General features: G+C 36.3%; 1 long non-coding RNA gene across 1 annotated transcript; it reads right to left on the bottom strand.

Moving 5' to 3' along the window:
- Positions 1–1,782: 1,782 nt before the first annotated feature.
- On the bottom strand, positions 1,783–3,764 carry LOC107889677 (uncharacterized). Its single transcript, XR_001681830.2, has 2 exons — positions 2,607–3,764; positions 1,783–2,412 (listed from the first exon to the last, which is right to left on the bottom strand). It is a non-coding gene; the product is annotated as an uncharacterized lncRNA (long non-coding RNA).
- Positions 3,765–18,855: the final 15,091 nt, after the last annotated feature.

Genomic DNA, 18,855 nt, shown 5'->3' with positions numbered 1-18,855 from the left:
TCCAATTATTAAAAATAAATTTGTATTACTTTTAGTTATTAAAAAAAACACAAAACAAAGAGAGGAAACGAAATTATGCATTGACTGTGATGAATTATTTTTATTTTCAAAAGGAATCCAATGTAAAAAAAGAAGAAGAAAAAACAGACTATTATTGATTATTGATTATTGGTCCTCATCATTCAATAACCAAACAGCATAGTCGTTTCTTTTTCCATACATCATATAAGTATCCCAAAAAGAGATTTTGTCATGTAAAGGAAGCAACCTCCCATATGTTTCTATCACTCGGAAAGATTCAATACCCAAATGAAATGCAAGGATCTTTGATCCAAAATTCCAATAGTACACACCATTTATGCATGCATTGCTATCATTACTGCTAATAAACTTCTCCTTATATCTCCAAATCAAATTATCCAACCCAAATCCAAGAGTAGAAAAACAAATATATGTCTTCGGTGGAATATTTTGGAGACATTTAGGAAGCATCCTAAATTCTCTTGTGGATGAATTACACATAGAGTTATACGGTAATTAGTAGTATCACATAAACAAAGTAATCCACGAAAAAAGGAGACGCAACATCAAAATTATCAGATTTTTGTTGAAGTATATCTTGATAAGAAATGAGTGCTTGATCAACAAACAAGCGCATAACAGGGCTTGCAATGGGACGTGTACTATAATAAACAAGAAGACCCGTATTTTTTTTATTTTTTTTTTGTGTGTGCTATTGTTATGATATTGAGAAATAAAGAAAGGATTTTCAATGAGATGGCACCAAGTTGTTTGACGAATAAATTGAGAGAAAATTGAGTGTTTGGGAGTTGAGAAAATAAAAAAGGTTAGGTTGTTTGGAGAGAAAAATGTGTGAATTGTGTTTCGCAAAAATTTCAAATGAAGAGTGTGGTGGAGGGAAGAAACGTAAAAGGGGGGGTTTAAACTACATGAAAAAAAAAATCTGATTTTTAAATCTTTGATTTAATTGCTTTTGGGCAACTTTTAAATTTGAACTTTTTACAAAGTAGTCCCCTTTCAATTAAAAACCCTTTTTCTTAATTCTTTTCAATTCCGATTTTTTTAAAAACCGTTTTAGGGTAACTGATTTCCGATCACTTAATTCTAAATTCTCGAATCTAATTTGAGGCCATTATTATTATTATTATTATTATTATTATTATTATTATATATTTCTTTGAAATTAATTTCGAAATCCGAATCAATAACTAATTCACTAACCCAAATTTATTAGATCAAATTTTAGGACGTGAGAAGTTGTTGTTGGCAATTTAGCCTTGGTCATTGTCTTACGTTTAGTTATTTAAAAAAATAATGAAAGAAAATGAAATTATGCTTTGACTGTGAGGAGTTAATTTTATGTTTACACACACCCAGAGAAAAAGGGAAATCGATGTAAAAAACAATTAAGAATAAACAAGTCAGAAGCCTGTGATTCAATCTCTTCCCCCATTAAAATGAAGATAGATAATGGATATTTTAAATGTGTCTTCTTCAAAGGTACCAAAACAAAGAAGCCAAGCTCTGTTGGTATATTTTTGTTGGGATTTTGACAGCAGTAAAAGAAAAGAACAAGACATTGAACAAAGCAGGAAGAAACAAAGAATAATTTACTTGTTTACAAGCGTGCAGTAATGAGGCATTCAACAATTTGCTTGCTCACAAATGTGCAGCAAGAAAACAATCTGCTTTATACAATTGATATGCTTACTCATTCAATATGAAAACAACGCATTTATAATCAAAATACATCACTAAAAATTTAACTAATCCCACTAATCAGCATTGGGACTATTCATTGCTTGTACACATGAATAAGCAAACTTATCAGCTCAATCATCACCTAAACCCATCAAAACATCAACAACTAAGTTTATTTTCAACCAAACTAAATTACATTGCAACTAAAATAGAAAATATGTTGCTGCAACATGCACAATTGCTGCAGCATGCATTGCACTCAACAAAATCATAATAGCATCATGCACTTTAACAAAAAACATAACAGCAGCATGGTTGGCCATTTTCACCTTAACTACTCTTTCATGGCTTATTCTTTCATGGCTTATTCTTCTTCCTCTTCTCATCAAATGAACCATCAAGTTTTCTTAAGCTTCAGAGGTGAAGACACGCGCTATAACTTCACCGCTCATCTACTCAAAGCTTTGAAAGACAGGGATTGAATGTCTTCTTCGATAAAGATACACTAGAGAAAGGGGAGCCACTTTCACCAGCACTGTCTCAAGGAATTGCATCCTCGAATCTCTTCATCATTGTTTTATCTAAAGACTATGCTTCTTCGAAATCATGTTCGACTGAACTCTCTGAGATCATAGACCACAAGTGCACGCAGGGTCAAATTGTTCTTCCTATCTTTTACCATGTTGATCTCTGTGTGTTAAAGTGTAGGTTGTTAGTCTATTAACAGAGTCTGTTATATTGTTAGCAGATTAGTTAGCAATAATTAGTCATTCTTCTATTGTATATAAGCCCCACCTTTGTACAATTAAGAATCAATCTTTGAATATAAAACAATTCAGTATTTCAGTATTTCTTCTTTTGTTAAACTCTATAGAGCTACTTACATAGTATCAGTAGCCGTGATTCTGGAGACCTGATTCTTGTTTGCTTCAATGGCTATCAATGCCTCCTCTAACTCTGACTCTGTCAAGCACAGCTGTCCAACTTTCACCTGAGCTCGAATTGTTTAATCCTTCCCTTACTATGACATTGTTAAGTTGGCTGCTAGAAATTTTGTTCAATAGCAGTAGCATATTCGCCTGATTATTGAAGGCTATGAACTGACCGGATTTTTAGAAGGCACATTGCCTGCTCCACCACATTTTGTGACGTCGCCAGAGGGATCTCTCGTTCCAAATTCAGAGGCCTCAACGTTTATTCAACAAGACCGATTGCTTGCATCGTGGCTCCTCTCTACCATCTCTCCTCTGTTGCCTTTGTTTACAGACACTTGCATGGCCTGTGATGTTTGGAACATGGCCACTCTACTCTTTGCGGTAGTCACTGGTGTGAAACTATCACGCATCTGTCATGACCTCCATTCTCTCAAGATAGGTACTATTTCTATTTCCAAATATGTTGCCAAAATTCAGAACATATGCGCCCTGATCAAGGCCTCTGGCTCTCGGATCTCGAAAACAGACAAATTCAAAGTTGTTCTTACAGGCCTACCTCTAGAATTTGACATTGTTCTTACCTTCACTTCATTCTCCGCTGATTAGTAGATGTGCTGTTGGAGTATAAGATGTGACTAACTCGTGCAGTTTAAGACTTCCGCTTCAAATGTGGAGTCTGCTCCATCCTCGACGATGATGGATCCTGGTCGTGGTTGTCATTCGTCATCTGGTGGCCATGGCAGAGGGTTTAGGAACCGCATTCAATGTTAGATTTGCAGAAAGTTTAGGCACTTAGCCCAACGGTGTTATTACCGCTTTGATTGTGAATACGGAGATGCCTCGGCTCTGAACACGACTCTGGTCATGGCGTTGTCTGGAAGTGCTAGTCATGGCCCGTGTGATGCAATGTTCGGAGAGCATGGGTGGTGGTCGACTCACAGTGCTCCAGCCTCACTTAGTGGACGCAGTGGTCCGACTTCTTTCGGTGATCCTGGGCGATGCTCAGCCCTTCGACAGTAACCCCGATGGATTGCCCTTATGGTTTTGAGATGGGATCTTCTAATGTGTTGCTTTACACTTTAGCTAGGGTTTCTAACCCTTTTTCATTTCCTGATAATAATGCTACAAGTGGACTCAATAATGGACATGCTATACGTGGGCCGCATGTCATGACCACAGTGCTGCCACCTATGGACAACCAAATTGTGTCGTACGGTCTTGGGCTGCATGCCTATGGGTGCTATGGAGCACCTAGGCCACATAATACAGGCCATGGAGTTGGGCCTTATAGTAGTTCGATTAGTGGGGATCCAAGTGCTAGCCAGTATAATGGGCCAAGTGTCGATCTTGTTAGGCTTAAGGCCACTAGTAATGCTTCCGTTCGACATCGTGGTGTGCCATAGCGAACTAAACTAAAGGCTCGGGTTCATGGTGTTGACGTCTCACCCTGCGTTGGCTTGCCTTGTATTCTTGATTTTAAAGCCTCGAATTTGTTGACCACGTCTGGGTCCAATGCCAATACAAATCAATATGGATCTAATTTTGATAATGAAAATTCTTATGTTCCTCTGCCTGTAGGGACCACCTCTTAGTGTCCTGATTCTGGGGCTACACACCATGTTTGTCGAAAAGACATTCATGAGTCCACACTATACTCAGGCACATCTTCTCTTCTTATGGGTGATGAAACACCTACAAAAATATCGTATGTTGGGAATTCGAATTTACATACAACCAGTAAAGTGCTTCATCTGTCTAATGTTTTATGTGTGCCTAATATACGAAAGAATTTGTTGTCAATATCTAAGTTTGCTAAGGACAATAATGTGTTTTTTGAATTTCATCCATCGTATTGTGTGGTAAAGACATCCTGACTCGGGAATTTTTGCTGCAGGGCCATACTCGTGATGGGCTCTACTACTTTTCAGCAGCTACTTCTGACTCCTCTATCATTGCTCCGTCTGCTCTCAACACTAGTCTTCATCCCCTAGGTGATGGTGATTATGTGTTTGCTTTATGGCACCGCAGACTTGGTCATCCGTTTGCTTCAGTTGTTAAAAGTGTTCTTGATAAATGTAAAATTGTTTCTAATAAATTTTTGCATTGATAATATCTGTACTGCATATCAAAAGGGAAATCTCATAAACTACATTTCACTTGTTCTGCTACTGAGTATAAAGATTTTTTTTGGCTTGGTTGTCCCGGCATCAGTTTCATGTGGTCGTAATTTGTATTATATTTCATTCATCGACATGTATAGTCGGCTTACCTAGATTTATCTCATTCAGCGTAAGTCTCAAACCGTGGAGTGCTTTCTTCAGTGTTAGAAAATTATTCAAACTCAATTTGAAAAGGCATTAAAAGGTTTCAAAGTCATTGGGGCGGTAAGTATCATGCCTTTATGACGTCTTTGAATAATATCAGGATAATTCATCACTAGTCCTGCCCATATACGTCAGAACAGAATAGAGTAGCTGAGCAAAAACATAGACACGTTGTTGAGATTGGTCTTACTCTCTTGGCTCAAGCCAATCTACCTATGGATTATTAGGGTTATGCCTTCTGTAGTGCTATCCATCTTATAAATTCTCTACCTACTAAAGTCTTGCAAGGGCAGTCTCCTTATTAGGTTCTTCATGGTCATGAACCCACATATGATCATTTACAGGTTTTTGGATGCTATTGTTTTCTGTATCTACGTCTGTTTACACATTACAAGTTGGATTTTCATTCTCAGCCTTGCATATTCTTGGGATATAGCTCTCAACATAAAGGGTATCACTGTCTCACACCGGATAATAAGGTTAATGTTTCTCGACATGTTATATTTGAAGAACGATGGTTTTTTTTTCTTCATCTACTGTAGCTTTAGTTGATACTAACCAGACCGTTTCCACGTATGTTCCTCTGGTTAAGTTTATTATCCCATGTCCTGTTGCAACAAGGGAGGGAACCATCAATGATATGCCATCTCAGTCTCGCTCTACTTTTGTACCATCTCCTTCAAGTAATCATGATCCCTCAACCGCGTTAGAGACTACTCATAGGGATCTTCGTCTCTCGGGTTCCACAGATGATGATGGTTGTTCTGCTCAGGGACCTGCTTCGGGTTTGTGCTCCTCGGCTCCTCCACCGATTCCGACCGATAACCCTCATAATATGGTGACTAGATCTAAAGCTAGGATTTTTAAACCCAAGGCTCTAACGGTAGAGGTTCTTGACTATGAACCACGTATAGTTGAAGAGAGATTTGCTGATTCAAAATGGAAATATGCCGTTCAACCGGAGTTTGATGCACTTATGGCTAATTCTACTTGGGAACTTGTTCCTCTGCCCCATGGCCGGAAAGTGATAAGGTGTAAGTGGCTTTACAGGATAAAGAAAAAATCTTGATGGTACGATTACTCGACGAAAGGCTAGACTTGTTACAAAAGGGTTATGAGCAGACATCATTTAAATTCTACCTCAAATACTTGGGCGAAGAAAATATAAAGGTGAAGAAATGTGGTGTAGATGTATCTTACGTGGATGAATAACCTAAGCCCCAATCCACAACATAAAAGGGCTAGGCACACTTAAACACAAGTAAGTGGGTTTCACTTCATTTAACTTATGAGGAAATAAATTGCTTTAGAACCAAAATGACATCTAACTTGCTCTGCTTTAGAAATTGCTATACCATTTTTTCAAGAAACTGAAACCTTGTAGTTCTACCATGTAAATGTTAAAAGTAGAATTTGTGATAATTCTACATAACAAGGGAAATTTGTAAAAGAGTTTAAGGGTTGAATCTCTTTCTAGAAATTATAGTTTGTGACAGTTTCTTATTTATTTATTTAAGAGTTTAAGGATTATGTCTGTTTTTTTTTCTTTTTTTTGCAGGTACAAAGTAGATTGTGAAGGAAATTGGAGGGCAACTGAATATTTGAATAGAGTAACAAAAAGGTTCTGCTTTGGAGTTCATAAAAATATCCACAGGAGGACATGGTGGGCACCCGAATTCTAATATTAAGATTCATAATTCAATTCTTTACTGACAGTTGACTTGTTATTGCTTGGTTTTTATAGGATCAGTGATGGACATCATTCAGTTTCATTGTTTAGTTTCTGGCATTGGTGCTTATGACATAGGCAGAGTAAGTAGAGATTTGATCATCTTGTATCTCAACACTCACTGCATTTTCATTCAATGGTATATTGACTCATTGATATACATTTTATGTTTAATTTAAAAGCTAGTGATTAATCACCTGATTTCTAATTTTTATTAATGTTAATCAGAAAGTTTGATTTTTTCTTATAACTTAGGCTTTTATTTGATTTTTTCTTATAAATTAGGCTTTTATGTTGATGTAAGACTAGGTGGTTGGTATTTGTTGTGCGTTATCTTTTAGAATATATAACTTTGATCTCTAATGGTCTCAATGTCAAGGTTGTGACCAATGCAACATAAAATTTATCTAACATTATAGATGTGCTTTTTAGTGACAGAGTTTAATGAATTGTAGCATAAGCCAACCAAAACCTAGAGTTTAAGCTTTGACTTTATACATTTGCTACTATCAGGGGAACGAAGACAAAACAAAGAGTGTGAGGGAAAAAATGGCAGATCCTTGGAAAGGCCATAATACAAAAATCGAGGAACAAGTAAGCTTTTAATTTCTTCTGCTGAATGCTTGCTTTATATTATGGTTGAACTAAGATCTTGAGGCAGTACTGCAAGTTGTCAACAGATATGCCTTATGGTTTTTGGAGCTTTAAAGGAAACATGCGCTCCTGGCAATTTAACCTTCTTGGAGAGGTAAATTACTTTTGATTCATTGTATTTTTTAGCGACCTTACCTCATGGCTTTCTTTTTCCTGATTTATCAATGCATCATATAAATCCAAAATTGGCAGAGATTGCTTTTTCCCTTAACTTGTGGAATGGACACATGAAGTTGGAGATTATTTTCAATGGCAACCTTGGACAGTATTGGTTCTCCTGCTAGATTGTACCGATTGTGTTTGTCAAAACCATTTTTTTTAAAGGGAGGTTTGAAAAATGGGGTTCGACTTTTTGAAAAATAAAAATGGGAGTCGCCACCAACCTTTTTAGGTGTGATTGGATCACCTTTATAAATCATTTTAGTCTACGAAATTCAAGAAAAAAGGATCGGGAGTCGGTTACGCACAAGGAAGGATTAGCACCCTCGTAACGCCCAAAATTGGTACCGAATTGATTATTTATTGTCCTAATGTCTAAAATTTGAAAAGATTCTAAAACTTGAACAATTTAAAGTTGAAACTTGAGATTCCTTTATTCCGAAAGTATACAAACATCACATCCAGCATGTTAGGACACGATGTTTTAAATCCTCTAACTAAAATTATCTCATGATTTTGAAAATTTATTAAAAGGATATTTGGTTATTTAGTCAAACGAAAAATCGCAACCCAGGATGTTAGGGTACTATTTCCCGAATTTCTAAACACCAAACATTGCCTTATTTAAGAAAAACTTTTTCAATTAAATGAAATATATTTTTTTAAAACAATGAATAATATAGAATTTAATAAAAAATAGTTTGATATAATACTAAAATTATTTAAAAAATAAAATATAAAAGAGAATTAAAAATCAAGGAAATAGGGATTAAATCAAAATAAAAAAAGGTTGAAAACGAAAATGAACAAAGAATAAATAAGAACAAATCGTAGAAAATAAGAACGCAAGAGGGAGAGAAATTTGAGTGAATGCTCTTAAGAATTCTTATTGCTTCCCCAAAACTCAAGTGAAGTCAAGTTGTTTTACAATGAGGGGAGAAGCCTCTATTTATAGTTGAGCCTCCCCAAATCCAACGGTACAGATCAATTGCATCAACGGTTAAGATTAAAGGATATTTACAAATTAAATCTCCAAGATTAAAAAATCATATCTTTTAAGATTGTATATCATATCTAAGATTGCAATCATATCTAAGATTGTAATCATATCTAAGATTGTATCATATCTAAGATTGCAATCATATCTAAAATTGTATCATATCTAAGATTGCATATCACATCTAAGATTGCATATCATTGAAGATTATATTTCCATATGAGTCAAACTTGTAGATGGACCATAAATCTTTTCAAGTAATGGGCCATTCCGATCGGGCCAAATTATATTTGTAATTCTGGACTGAACTTGGACTTCGTTTTTTTTGGGGTTTATTATTATTATTTTTGGACTTATTTCTAGGCCCGGGCAAAATTGAGTGTCTACAGCTGCCCCTCTTTGCTCATTGCTGTGTAACAGGAATAGAGCAAAGACTATAAAAAGACCAATTTTGCCCGGTCTTGTCGAGTCTTGAGTTCTTGATCTTCTTTAAATGGCCTCTTGACGGCTTCAATCTGCTTCTTGCAAACTTATAACTGTCACGTTGATATCTTCGATCTGCTCTCCATCGAACACAGAGACGCCAAATCTGCTTCTTCAATTTGTTCCTTGATAATACAGAGATGCCAAATCATCTTAGATTTGCTTCAGCGTAAACACGCAAAAGCCAAATCAGCTATGTCTTCGATTTACTCCTTGTAAGCACAATGATACCAAACCATCTTGGATCTGCTTCAGTCTAATCATCTGAAGGTTAGATCTGCTATATGTCTGTCCTCCGTCGAATATGGAGATGCCAAACTTTGATTTGTTCTCTGACAATACAGAGATGCCAAATCATCTTAGACTTGCTTCAACGTAAACACGTGAAATCCAAATCAGCTATGCCTTCGATTTGTTCCTTGTAAGGACAAGGATGCCAAACCATCTTGGATCTTGTTTTAGTATAAACATCTGAAGGCCAGATCTGCTTTGTGTCTGCACTCCGTCAAATATGGAGACGCCAAACTTCGATTTGTTCTCTGACAATACAGAGATGCCAAATCATCTTAGACTTGCTTTAACGTAAACACGTGAAAGCCAAATCAGCTATGTCTTCAATTTGTTCCTTGTAAGCACAAGGATGCCAAACCATCTTGGATCTTGCTTCAGTATAAACATCTGAAGGCCAGATCTGCTATGTGTCTGCCCTCCGTCAAACATGGAGACGCCAAACTTTGATTTGTTCTCTAACAATACAGAGATTCCAAATCATCTTAGACTTGCTTCAACGTAAACACGTGAAAGCCAAATCAGCTATGTCTTCGATTTGTTCATTGTAAGCATAAGGATGCCAAACCATCTTGGATCTTGCTTCAGTATAAACATCTGAAGGCCAGATCTGCTATGTGTCTGCCCTCCGTCGAATATGGAGATGCCAAACTTCGATTTGTTCTCTGACAATACAGAGATGCCAAATCATCTTAGACTTGCTTTAACGTAAACACGTGAAAGCCAAATCAGCTATGTCTTCAATTTGTTCCTTGTAAGCACAAGGATGCCAAACCATCTTGGATCTTGCTTCAGTATAAACATCTGAAGGCCAGATCTGCTATGTGTCTGCCCTCCGTCGAATATGGAGACGCCAAACTTCGATTTGTTCTTTGACAATACAAAGATCCCAAATCATCTTAGATTTGCTTCATCATAAGCACGTGAAAGCCAAATCAGCTATGTCTTCGATCTGCTCTCCGTCGAATATGGAGATGCCAAATCTGTTTCTTCGATTTGTTCTCTGACAATACAGAGACGCCAAATCATCTTGGATCTGCTTCAGCTTGAACACCTGAAGGCCAGATCTGCTATACTTTAACCTGTTACCCTACTGCTTAGGGGGTTAAGGCGCATCTTCGATCTGCTCCACTACTGCTTAGGGAGATAAGATCCACAATTTTGACCTGTTACCCTATTGCTTAGGGGATTAAGGCGAGTCGTTGTTGATCTGTTCCACTACTACTTAGGGAGATAAGATCTATAATTTTAGCCTGTTACCCTACTGCTTAGGGGGTTAAGGCGCTGAATTTTGTAATTTTCAATCAATCTTGCTACATTGTCCACTGGGGAATCCACTTGTAGAATTGATTTCCTGGAATTTATGCTTATGCCAAATAATTAAGATGCCATGCTCTTAATTAGACATATTATGATGCAAAATGTTTATGAAAATAACTCCTATTTCGGACGTCATCACTTATTCATCTATCGAGCTTTCTACCTCGTTCTTCTCGACATATTAATCTTACTCTGCTCGTATGCCTCGAATCTTCTCCATCAATTTGGTCTACCATACCATTCCCCGAATGTTACGACCCACTGAAGATGTTTATGAAATGATCCTTTCTTAAGATCAATATTGCTTAAAATGTCCAACCACCTTTTGGACTGAAGAAGAAAATCTCTCGAGTATCTCCAACCCATACATATGAGAATTCCTTAAACAATTGTCTTGTTTCAGTTTCTTGTATTATCTAGAAATTTCCAGAGTAATATGCAAAACTTCATTTGTGAAGATATTTTAGTTCATCTATCATTATTTCAATGCAACATGCTTTATGAATAATGGGAGACAAATAAATGGATCCTGAGGATAATTAAATTTGGACAAATTATTGGAAGGAATGCGAAAAGATTAACCTAAGAACATATCTTTACGAAGAAAAAGAATTCAAAGATAGTAAATAGGACAGAAATCAGATGCCCCAGATATCGCTGCTTGAGCGTCTATACTCCAGCTCCTGAAGACTTTTTTGAGTTCAACATGTGTTTAAAAGATCCAAAGTAATTCGTTGATGCCTCGATATGTAACATACTTCACTTCTCGTCGAATCCAGTATAGCAAGGTCACTGCATGACTTTCCAAATTTGAGCTGCCCTTTCGGGTTTTCAACTCAAAACCCCTTTGGTTTCAAGGCGCCCTTTGCGGGTTTTCACCTTGGCCTCTCCATTTTTCTTTTTTCTCTTTTCTCTTTTTTCTTTTTTTCTCTTTTTCTTTTCTTTTTCTTTTCTTATTTTTTTTCTTATTTTTTTGAAATAGAAGTCTCAAAGTGCCCTTTGCAGGTTTTCACCTTGGCTTCCCTTCTCCTTCAGACAAAGTACTCCTTGACCGAGTCCGAATTCACTGGATCAAATAAATTCTTCCTATCCATTTCTTGTCAAAATCAGTGCACCTCTAGAGAAAGCCCTCTTTGCAACATATGGCCCTTCCCAATTCGACATCCTTTTGCATGGGAAGGATCTCTTTCAGCACAAGGTTTCCTTTATGAAATTTTTTTTGGACAAACCTTCTTTGTCATAAGTCTGTGTCATCCATTCTTGGTACGTTTGCTTAGGATGAATACTTTCAAGTTAAGTTTACTAGAGGTATTCAATTCTTGACTCCATCAAATCTTGGAGGAAAAATCTTGATTCATAAACTCATGAAAAAGGGATTGCCCCAGCAACAGTCCTGGCTGTTGTTTGTCAAACCCTACAAAAAGATGGTTCAATGATTCTTAGCAGACAACAATGAAGTTGCTGACTTTATCCTTCAACCTGGAAAGTTGAAGTACAGAGATTACTCCTGGAGAATACATCCCACCATGACTCGATGATGTTTCTGAAGCATCCCTAATCTTCATAAATTACCCCCAACTGTGAAGCTGCCAAATGAGCATAGCAAATAGAAGCCTCAACAAATATGACTGTGGTGCTCCTTTGATACATATAGGATAGAGAATGAACAAACTCTTACAGATCATCAGCCGAAAACCCAGCCTGGTTTAAGAGAACATGATAGTGAGTCTGCCTCTTGATTCCAATCATTCCAGCATGGGTACCAAGGTAAAAATCATTGTTCTTTGGATGACATACTTTGTTGTCAATGACAGTACTATGTAGCACATTGTCAGGAGATCAATGCTAAAAAAACTTGGTATGATGGGTTTTTGTACAACAATAACCATAATCTTTAGGGTTCCACTTCTCGTCAAGGAACTTGCAGGCCTTAATAACTTGATCAAAACTTGATTGAATTGAGACTCGCTAACCCCATCCCTGGAAATAATGATTTGATCAGGTTTCCTCTTCCCTGAACTTGTATAGAAGTCTAAGAGAGCTTCCTTCATGATACCATCATCCACTTTGTTAAAAACTGGTTTTGAAGAAAGAATCTATCATTTTAAGCTTCAGAGACTTCGTACGGCCTGATGCCCCATAGCTGGAAATCAATGGCCACCGCCTAGAGCTAACCATCGTAGCTATTGACAGCACATCAGACTGCTCAGGAAAAGCCAAACAATGTACCCATTCTAAGGATGATGGTTGGAACCTTTGAAATAATTAGAATTGAAGGTGTTTGCCCCAGCGTAAGCATAGAGAGTAGGCGGTAGTTTCTTATGCTAATTTTTACCAGTCTCGGTCATCTTTTGTAATTTGTTTATTTTTTTTCTTTTCTTTTGGCAACCTTTGTTGTACTGTGGTATGGCGCATTATCTTTGAAAAGACTGCAAACTTTTGGCATTGTGCAGTTATATATAATCTTTTTTCTTTTTTTTTCTTTTCTTTTTTTTGAAATGGATGACTTTTGACTTTGTAATATTGGCATATGAAGCTATCTCCCCTCCTAATGGAGTAGTTGACGTCCACAAAAATGAGTCATTGTCAGCTTGAAACTTTTGACGAGCTCGGGCCCATAACATACATGCCCCATAAGTCTTGACTCCCTAAAATTTGGCATTCATTGTACAACTGATGCGATCCCTTTTTATGGTAGACCAACAGTGCCCCAAAACCTCATGTTTATTCCGGCAATTGCAAATCCTCCTACATGTGTTTTTGGACCACATTTTTGAATTCCCATAATAGTTTCAACAAGGTCTTGTCTTGTCTCCTCAGCTAATTCCAATTTCACATTCTTTCCTTCCTTTAAGGCTATATTTCCTACCACCACTTCATGGGGTAAAAACCATTTTCAACAAATTTAGAAACAAGTCACAATTTCTGTCACCTTCAAAGTGCTGAGATTCCTCTAAACACATATCACACTCAAAAGGAACTCTAAATCTGTAGTATCGTTGCTCGTGTCATTGATATCTAGGGATCTATGATAGGCACACAAAAGAATATACAAGGAATAAATGAATTCAAAAATGACTATTTACATGAAATGAAAATTTATAAAGAATGTCAAAGGTTAAAAGAATCAGAATGAAAGAATATTTACTCGAATGAATAAAAGTATGTTTTAGTGAAAATAAAAATGTCTGAACATGAGCCCACTTCTCAAAAGAAATCTCATTACTCCTAGGCTTTAGAGTAACAAGAGTGTTCTGAATATTACTCCGTAAAATTCCTAAAGATTACAGGAAGTTCTTCTGCAGTCCAATTGTTTAAAGAAATTCCCGGTTCGTAAGGGCGAATGCCCTCAAGGTTTCTTTGTTCAGTCCCTTCCTCATGTATGACATTGATGGGATGATTTTCATTTCCAAACACCCCATTCTCCGGGTAAGCTATCCCTCCTGACACAAAAGTCGAGGATATGTAAGGGAACGTCGTTAATTCCCATTCAACTTCTTTTTCACTCAGCCGTGACTCTCTTCTCTCTCTCTCTCTCTTTTTCTTTCTCTTTTTAATAACTTTAACTAATTAGGGTCTTTTTATGGATTTAAATGCATTTGATGTGATGCAATGCAAATGCATGAATGCAAAAGAAAAGGAGATGTTGATCTTGAATTCAATTCCATTAGAATAACTTTTCTAGAAAACAGATTTCTTTACATGAAAATAAATTACATATGCGATCTTGCCCTTCATAGTCCAAGTAAACGCTGATATTTTCTTCATGGTCGAATCTTGTAAATTCTCCAAAAGATGCCTTTGCTAGCTCCTTGCTGCTTAATCTGAGTCTCGAGCTCTTGCTCGCTTATCTCCATGACACTCATCAAAAAGTACCATCTCTTAGATAATCTTCGTTGGCAATTAAATCAAGTCATGTATTTCTTCGTGGACTTCCGGCTTTCTCTCGTCATGCTCTTGGATAACCTTTGTTGGCTTGAATCTCTGGTAATTACATCATGTATTCCTCCGTGGACTACCAGCTTTCTCTCGTCGTGTTTACTTGGACTATATTCAGACGACCGTACTATAATCTACTTTATCAAGAAATTTGTTTCCTTATGACAAACTATTCTATTTAGGAATCGAATTTCGAATCAACACCTTCTTTTCTTTAATGTAATGTAATGCAAATGCATGAATGCAAAAAGGTACCGATCTCGATTTAGTTTCATTTTAGAAAACATTATTTAAGGAACAAAAGTCTTTTCATAAAACGGATTACAAATACGCTTTCACTCGTAGGCCCAGAGTCTTAACCCTACCTAATAACAAAGCTAACTCTCGACCTCTATCTGAACTGTAGCTCATATTGGTGCTCAACGTGCTTGCCCTTTCTACCAGTATCTGTAAATGATCAGCTATCTCTTGAATTTGAATTACGGCTTCACCTATGAAGTAAGCTCTACAGCCAAAGACACCTCCTCCAATGTCTGTGAAGTTACTCTGATTACCTTGAAAGAAAGATTAGCGAACAAGTAGGCATTCCAGCTTCGCAGCATACTGCCTTAAAATGATATCAAACATCCTTAGTGCTTCTTGAGAGTCTTTAAATTTCTGCCTCCACAAAACATTTCGAATTGCTTGCATTGGTATCTTCGCAGCATAGCTAATCTCAACTTTAAAAGTCTTTAAACGATACCATTTTCTTTAATCTCTTTCTTTCATGCTCATTTGGGCTGTCTCGGCCATCAGGGCTTGCATTTCCATTATTTCTGATAAGTACAACATCCTAAAGTACCACAGTAAATTCCAGCTTGTTGTTTGGTAGCGGTCCTATAGTAAGTGAGCCTTTCTACCATCATGAGCAAAATTCTTTCCATCCAATTCAATTTTGTAGGTCTTTAACCCTTACCATCCACGAGGTGACTATCTTCATCTGTAATGGTAGAAGTGTCCATCAGTACTCCCCATGCTCACCTTGAATTGTTCATCTATCTTCATGTCAAGCAAATACTGCAATTCCCCATAACTATTGTAGAACAACTGCTTGGCTTCGTTACTCTATTAATCCAATATTTCCTTTAACTCTTGGAGGTTATTTTGCATCACACTAATGAGAGTGTAATCCTATAATTCTGATGTGTATCCTTCGGTGACACTATTTCCTTTTTCTATTTGGGTTTTGTCTGACCAAGCACAAACGAAAGAGTTGTCCTCCACTTTATTAAGATATTCATTCCCTATTACAAAACTTTCTAACTCAGAAATCGAGCCTTGAATCGACACCTTTTAATGATAAATGACATGCAATGATAGCAAAATAAGAAAAACAAGTCAGTGTCACATATATAAAAAAAATATAATAAATAAGAACTTATAAAGGTAGGCACTAAAGGTCATCATCATACTACCTGGGGCAAGCACTTAAAGTTCACTATATGTAGTTCGGTTCTAAAGCAAGGGTACCTGAACCAGCAGATTCCTCTATCCTCACCAATTATAGGCTCATATGGACCAAGTTCGGTTCAGGGGGACACATTTCCCTATGGCCATATAGAGATGAAAATCTCACAAAGACATAGGTACGGATGTATCCCGGAAGCAATCCACTAGACCATGCGGAGGTGAAAACCTCACGAAAGCATAGCTTCTCACTCCCATTTAAGGGTGTGACCACAATGGTCATGCAAATGCAATGTGTACGTAAACAATAACAAACATATGCAACTAACACATGTAAAAATGACATATTTTAAAAATTTTCCAAATTTCTGACATTAAGACAGAAAATAATCAATTTTCGGCTTGACTCTCTTATAGGTCCCCAGTGGAGTCGCCAAGCTGTTGAAACCATTTTTTTAAAGGGAGGTTTGAAAAAAGGGGTTCGACTTTTTGAAAAATAAAAATGGGAGTTGTCACCAACCTTTTTAGGTGTGATTGGATCACCTTTATAAATCATTTTGGTCTACGAAATTCAAGAAAATAGGATCGGGAGTCGGTTACGCACAAGGAAGGATTAGCACCCTCGTAACGCCCAAAATTGGTACCGAATTGATTATTTATTGTCCTAAGGTCTAAAATTTGAAAAGATTTTAAAACTTGAACAATTTAAAGTTGAAACTTGAGATTCCTTTGTTCCGAAAGTATACAAACATCACATCCAGCATGTTAGGACACGATGTTTTAAATCCTCTAACTAAAATTATCTCATGATTTTGAAAATTTATTAAAAGGATATTTGGTTATTTAGTCAAACGAAAAATCGCAACCCAGGATGTTAGGGCACTATTTCCCGAATTTCTAAACACCAAACATTGCCTTATTTAAGAAAAACTTTTTCAATTAAATGAAATATATTTTTTTTAAAACAATGAATAATATAGAATTTAATAAAAAAATAGTTTGATATAATACTAAAATTATTTAAAAAAAATAAAATATAAAACAGAATTAAAAATCAAGGAAATAGGGATTAAATCAAAATAAAAAAAGGTTGAAAACGAAAATGAACAAAGAATAAATAAGAACAAATCGTAGAAAATAAGAACGCAAAAGGGAGAGAAATTTGAGTGAATGCTCTTAAGAATTCTTATTGCTTCCCCAAAACTCAAGTGAAGTCAAGTTGTTTTACAATGAGGGGAGAGGCCTCTATTTATAGTTGAGCCTCCCCAAATCCAACGGTACAGATCAATTACATCAACGGTTAAGATTAAAGGATATCTACAAATTAAATCTCCAAGATTACAAAATCATATCTTTTAAGATTGTATATCATATCTAAGATTGCAATCATATCTAAAATTGTATCATATCTAAGATTGCATATCATTGAAGATTATATTTCCATATGATTCAAACTTGTAAATGGACCTTAAATCTTTTCAAGTAATGGGCCATTCCGATCGGGCCAAATTATATTTGTAATTCTGGACTGAACTTGGACTTCATTTTTTTTGGGGTTTATTATTATTTTTTTTGGAATTATTTCTTGGCCCGGGCAAAATTGAGTGTCTACAGTGTTTGTAGAGAAGAATTGTTTTCATGGGAGACCAATTGGAGTTCAAAGCAGGGTGAAAGAGATATTGTGTCGGGTTGAATTTCTTCTATTGAATGCTTGCTTTATATTTGTGGTTGAAGTGAGATATTGAGGCAGTACGGTAACTTGTTAAAAATCATAATAATAAATTACAAATTTTCCAACCCAAAAATAAAAATCATATTAAATAAATTAAAATTAAAAAAAAAACTTTATCAATAAATCCGAGACGAGACCTCTGTATGCAGAGTTTGATACTCTCCTTGAGGATTATCTAAAAGAAGTAAACTAAAGGGATGAGCTTGAAAAGCTTAGTGTAAGTCTTAACAAAATAAACAATATAACCACATTCAAACATTCAAAATTTACAATGAAACATGACATCATAAGAAAAGCAAACTTTAAATGCACGGGCATGCTCATATGAATCGATGCAAAGATCCTACCTATTCATCCACTACGCACCACGAGTTTCCTAGAACTTATTATCCAAACATCAAAAACAGTCAGAGCCGAAGTTCAATGTGGGTAAACCACCAGTAACAATATGCAATTAAACTACCAATAGTTTGCAGACAAGCTACCAGTAAGTTGCGATCAAGTCGTCGGTACTTTAACAATAATCCAGGGGTGCAAATATACTGGCAATACAATAATATTGCGGATAAACTGTCAGTACTCCACGGAACTCCGCCAGCAATCAATCCCAAACCCACGTAATGTAGTATGACATGTAAAACAGTGAAACAAATCATGCTTTAATAGTATCAGTTTCAATATGGTGGCATGCTTAACATGCATTCAATAGAACAATATCAATAGTATGTTTTGCATACATTCAATAAGACAATATCGATGGCATGCTTATCAAGCAAGTAAAGCACAGTGTAACAGTCAATAGCATTCAATATAACAATATCAATGGTATGCTTATCAGCTGTAGATTGAGCAACTATTGATTGCTTCTTTGAACTCCAAGAAAGTACCCCAAATCAAAGTGAAAAGAAATAACCAGAGGTACTTTGCATATCATCTACTGATCTAACCCAATCATTTTTATTGTACTCAACAAGCTTCAACGTGTTCACCTTTGTGAACCAAACACCAAAATTGGTTGTTCCTTTGACGTATCTCAGCACCCTCTTCGCAGCTTTAAAATGAAAAGCATCGTAGTAGTGCATAAATCTTAACAACATGCCTAGTACAAACATAATATCAGGTCATGT

This window comes from Gossypium hirsutum, chromosome A10 (assembly GCF_007990345.1).
Source record: "Gossypium hirsutum isolate 1008001.06 chromosome A10, Gossypium_hirsutum_v2.1, whole genome shotgun sequence".
Classification (NCBI taxonomy): Eukaryota; Viridiplantae; Streptophyta; class Magnoliopsida; order Malvales; family Malvaceae; genus Gossypium; species Gossypium hirsutum.
Note: the sequence above shows the minus strand (reverse complement) of the source record. Positions and strands in the feature narration are given on the sequence as shown.